The sequence below is a fragment of the Prunus mume genome, linkage group LG5, assembly GCF_029339155.1.
Source record: "Prunus mume cultivar Tortuosa linkage group LG5, ASM2933915v1, whole genome shotgun sequence".
Taxonomy (NCBI): domain Eukaryota; kingdom Viridiplantae; phylum Streptophyta; class Magnoliopsida; order Rosales; family Rosaceae; genus Prunus; species Prunus mume.
Window position 1 is genome coordinate 5147896 of NC_142702.1, and position 6000 is coordinate 5153895.

Genomic DNA, 6000 nt, shown 5'->3' on the forward strand with positions numbered 1-6000 from the left:
AGGACTTCTGCCAACATGAGCCTAAGCTTGGCAATTTGAGGTTGGTCCTTGCCAACCTAGGCATGAGCTTGGTGATTTGATGTTGGTTCCATTCCGCTGAGCATGAGCTTGGTGATACGAGGTTGGTTCTTTGCCAACCTGAGCATGAGCTTGGCAAGGTGTGGTGGGTCTCATGCTGACCTGAGCATGAAGTTGGTGATTTGATGTGGGTCCCATCGCCAACCTGAGCATGAGCTTGGTGAGTTGAGGTTGAACCTTTTGTCCATCAAGGTGCGATAAAAATTTGAGCTTAGACCTCTCGTCCATATGAGCTTGACAAGAATTTAGTTGGGACATTTTTCCCATATGCGCTTGACAAAAAATTGAGCTTGGACCTTTTGTCCGTCATGACGCGATAAAAATTTGAGCTTGGACTTCTCGTCCATATGAGCTTGACAAGAATTTAGCTGGGACATTTTTGCCATATGCACTTGACAAAATATTGAGCTTGGACATTTCGTCCATATGAGCCCAATAAAAATAGAGCTTTGACCTTTTGTCCATCAGAGGTCGCCAAAAAATGAGCTTGTACCTTTCATCCATCAAAGCTTGACAAAAATTGAGCTTGGACCTTTTGTCCATATAAGCTCCATAAAAATGGAGCATTGACCTTTCGTCCATATGAGCTCAAGAAACAAGGAGCTTGGACCTTTCCTCCATCAGAGCTCGATATAAATTGAGCTTGGACCTTTCCTCCATTAGAGCTCGACAAAAATTGAGCTTGGACCTTTCGTCCATATGAGCTCGATAAGCATGGAGCCGGGACCTTTCTTCCATCAGAGCTTAACAAAAATTGAGATGGCCCCTGATGTGATTAATTGCAAGTGGACAATATTGCTCAAATTAATATAGTAGTAAGTAGAGTATCGTTCCAACAGGGATCAAGTAATCTATTAAATACTAGAGTGGTTTATTTCTAATTATATTTGAATTAAACGAAAAGAGAATTATGATGATTAAAATCTAATTAAGCAAGCAAAATAAATTGAGATTAAGGAAATAATGTAAAAGATGAAAACAAAGATGATAAAGCACTAAGGCACCGATTTCACCTAGCTAATCCCACCCAAATTCTTCTAGCTTGTTAATTATAATTACCTAACATGTTGATAATTGTTTTCCCTTACCTCACCAATACTCTCTTCCGAGTTATATTAGTTGTATTCCTTACCATCAACCCACTCTATTCCTAGTTATGGATTTAGATAGCTAAGAACCCATTAAGATTTGTGGAAAACAATAAAGATTACACAAACCATAACCTAGTCTTCCGAGTCGGCTATGTAATTTATGGTACTTGTTACTAGAAGCTTTTTATTAGGAATCTCCTTCCGGTCTCAACCTAATTCTCATGCAATTAGTGCCCAATTAATTGAAAGCATTAAGAACGGTAACAAGCACTCAACATGTATAGACAAATAAAATTAACAATATCAAAGAATTTGAGTATTCATAGCTAGGCTACATCGTAGCCCTAGTAAAAGGAATTAGTTCATGAAGGACTTATTGAGAATCATGATGGTTGATGAAGACATGGTAGACATTGAATTCTCCAAGTAGAATGCTAAGGTTGCAAGCTTTCTTCGTATTCTCCTTTGGATATTTCGGCTATGAGTATGAATATATAGGATGATGGATAATGGATCCCTTGAACAATGACCTAAACTTCCTATTTATAAGACTCCTATAAATCCTATCTAAGGTATAATTACAATTGTTATAAAAGTAGGATTCCTTCTAAAGTAGGGTCTTCTTTATTTCTCCTTGTTTAACTTGATAAGACTTGAAACATCTTGAACTAGGAAATTTGACAACAATCCTTGCAACAAAAGGAATGACTTAGCTTCTTGACTTGATTAATCTCCAATCTTTATCTTCTTGCCCTTTTTAGCACACCTTCTCCTATTTTATAATTCCTTCACAAATCTCACAAAACCAATTAAATAACCAATTTAACCCAAGGAAATTAACAAATAAATAAGTAAAGGAGGCATAAAATATATATAAAATATAGGCTTATCAGGCCCTTCTGTCCATCAGAGCTGGCCAAAAAATGAGCTTGTTCCTTTCGTCCATTAGAGCTTGATAAAAATGGAGATTGGACCTTTCGTGCATATGAGCTCGATACACATGGAGCTTAGACCTTTCAACCATCAGAGCTCGATATAAATTGAGCTTAGACCTTTCGTCCATTAGAGCTCTACAAAAATTGAGCTTGGACCTTTCGTCCATAAGAGCTTGACAAAAACTAAGCTGGAACCTTTAGTCCATATAAGATCGATAAAATAGAGCTTAGACCTTTTGTCTATCAAAGCTTGGGAAAAATTGAGCTGGGACCTTAAGGCAATTTTGTTCAGGAGCAGGTCTCTGGTGATTAGGAAATTCTAGCTGAATTATTGTAAGGAACGAAAACTGTTTTCATACTGTTTTTTGTTCACAATCACATTATTTGAATAATATTAAGTCTAAGTAGGTAGTTTCTGTGAAGATGAATAAAATATAAAACTCCATTTATGAAGTTCACAGCTGCGCAAGTTGACTGCCATGCCATCCAAGTATACTATATATTCTGTGGCCAACCTTGGTTTCCATTGGGCTCAGATCTTTTTGTTTTCTTCCAACCAGTCGTTCTATCTTCTTGATGCGGTGCTCTGTTTTGCCTAGTAGTGCCTGCTATGTTTTGTGTTCTGCACTTTAGTTGATGTTCAATATTTTTGTATATTCTTGTCTCCTGTCATTCTGAATGAAAAAAAAAAAAGTCAAAGATTATATAGTGTCGAAAAAAATTCTCCTGGGATTAAAGAATTATTACTATGAGTATAAATTTATGTTGAATCTTCTGGATTTTCGTCATTTGACATGAAGTAAACCAAAAAAGAAGTACTCACGTTCTAATTTGATTAATTGAGCTAATTGGTTGTTACCTGCAATGTGAGGTAGCATCAGCAATTGAGTCAAAATAACTATAGTTAAATACCATGATCCTTCTAGTTAAATACCCTCTGCGGGGACACCTCCCGAAGGAAACCTTCGGCAGATGTCAATCTCCAGGCAGAGGTGGAGCTCCTCCGCCAGCATGCCAAGATGTCCGAGAAATACGAACACCTTCATACCAAGAACATTGAGTCGAGCATGACTACCCCACTCAAGCGTGAATCGAGAAGGCGCAAGCCTGTGGTTCCCAAATGGTTTACCCAGGATGTTGACCACACTCACCAAGCCAACTAGTGCCCTCTCACTACGCCCGATCCGGCCTAGGCTCGGCAAGGGTAAAGGCCTTCTTTACCCAGAGACAACTAAGTCGCGGTTCCTTCACATCTCCCCACCGAAGGACCGGCCCCATGAACTGGTGAAGGTCTACAAGGATTGCAGGAACCATATCTTGGACCGTTAGACAAACCCTATCCCTATATCTGTTAAGCCCAAAGACCCAAGGGTGGCACACCTAGGCCCCACACCAAAGCCCACCCACCTACCACTGGAGAAGGTGCAGGTGACTCGGAAAACTAGGGGCGTACTATTCAGAAGATTACGAGTCTTATCACACCGAGGTGTTCAAGAATATGAATCTTACCTAGCCCTGCTACCCACACCTCACCCTTCAAAGACCTGAGCCCTCCCTTATGCCGACTGACCATGAGGCTTCTTCGAGAAGGTTCGGGGTTCGACCCACCACCAACCCTCTCAGGCCACGACCCGGCCCTTTACCGAACACATCCTCAATTACCACTAGGAGAAAGACATTCAGCCACTCCACATCGCCTTCTACACTGGCACGGAGGATCCTCTCACCCACATACATTCTTTCCAATCTGCCATAGGGTGCAAGGGCCTCACTAACGAAGGCATGTGTCTCTTCTTCCTTCCACCTCAAAGGGCGCTGCCCTGAATTGGTTCTACAGTCAACCCCCGCACCATCAACTCATTTGATACAGGCCTTCCCGACCATTTCATGATCCAGATCGACCGCTTGTACTATGCCGACGACTGCACATGCTTCGGCTGTGGTGAGGACGAGCCTCTTCGGAGTATACACCATGTTCACCACGAATACTCCGCGTGAGATCGACGATCGCTACTGCTTCGAGTGACTCCGCGAGTCCAACTTCCGTACCTAGTCCACAAAGAACCCTTGGAACACATACGGTGAACTAATGAAGCAGGCAGCTCACGCCAAGGCCGAGTACTTCAATTCCAAGCTTAGCCCACCACCCCGCACGTAACACTTTGTGCGATCCCCACCGCCAAGAATCGCCCACCCACCTCAAGATTCTACTCCCGCCTAAGTACCTGGGTACCCACACCCAAAAAGGAAGGATAGCTACCAAAGATACCTTTAGTAATAGCAAGCATGACAAACATGGCAACCACCACTGTCGATGTCGCACCGACTGATTCAACTCCAAGGCTACTGATCGCTATTCCTCATTCTTCAAGGCACTTAAGGGCAACAAGCGAAACATCACTTGGACTACCGCATGTGACAAGGCTTTCAGCGAGCTCAACGAGTACATGAGCCGGGCCCCTTTATTGTCAACTCCTGAGTCTGGGGACGTCCTCACCATCTATCTCTCTGTCTCGGCCACGACGGTCAACTCAGTGCTCATCCGACCACACGAATGTGCTGAACATCTAGTGCATTATGTGAGCAAGGGATTGCAAGATCCGGAGGTTCGATACCCAGACATTGAGAAGCTGGCCTTCGCCTCGTAGTTTCGCTTAAACGCCTGCACCATACTTCCAAGCGCACACCATCCACGTCCTAACCAACCAGCCACTAAGGCAAGTATTGCAAAAGCTAGAGACTTCTGGCAGGTTGGTTAAGTGGGCCATTGAACTTGGTGAGTTTGATATTCACTACAAACCCCGCCATCTATAAAGGGTCGGCCGTTCGACTTCATATCGACACCAACTCCAAGCTTCGATTGCTATCCAGATCATAACCAACCTAATCTTCCTTTAGGCCACCCACGCACCAAAGAATGGCAACCTCGACCGACCCAGCCCTTGTGGACCTTATATGTGGATGGCTCCAATACCCAAGGATGTGGGGCCGGCCTCGTTCTCATTTCCCTTAAGGTTGTCCTTGAGTATGCCCTCTGCTTCAAATTCCATGCCTCCAACAATGAAGCCGAATACAAAGCACTCTTAGCTGATCTTCGGCTAGCCAAGGAGATGGGCGCCAAGCAAATTCAGATATTCAATGACTACACCATTTTCCATCAAGTCAACTAGGACTTCACCAAGGACATCTCTATGACAGCCTACCTCCAGCATACCCATCATTTGCTTGTAACATTCGACGCTCATCTTATAAGCCAAGTACCACGCCCGAGAATGTACCATGTCGATGCGCTGCCTAGGCTAGCCTCTACTTGGAGAAGGGCATAGGTTGCAACATCCACATTGAGTTCTTGGACCACCCAACACACAAGCACCGCTCATCTGTACCATTGATCACAACCCTACGTGGATGGACCCCATCACTCAGCTTTTGCAGAACTAGACACTACTTGCCGATTTTGTCAAGACGGCGTGTTCGCTTATCGCTATACCCGATACCGATCATCAATGGCGCCTATACAAGCGTGGCAGCCTCCCTACCTTCGTCCGACCCTAAAGGAAGGTAATTATGTCTTCTGGGAAATTCATGAAGGCATCTGCGGCAATCACTCAGGCACTAGCTCACTAGCGCATAAAGCCATTCGGCAAGGATACTTCTGGCCCTCCACTACTACAATTTTATTAAACCACGACTCAAAATAGACGACGGGGCACCTTAAAATCGTCGTTGTATTTTAAAAGACGACGATTTTTTAAAACCGTCGTACTATATCATCTTATACGCTACTATTTTGGGTTGATTTTTAAAACACGACGCATGTCAATTAACAAGCGTCATCTTTTAAAACGCGCTAAACAAAAGGATTTTTAAAACACGACGCTTGTTAATTTCAAGCA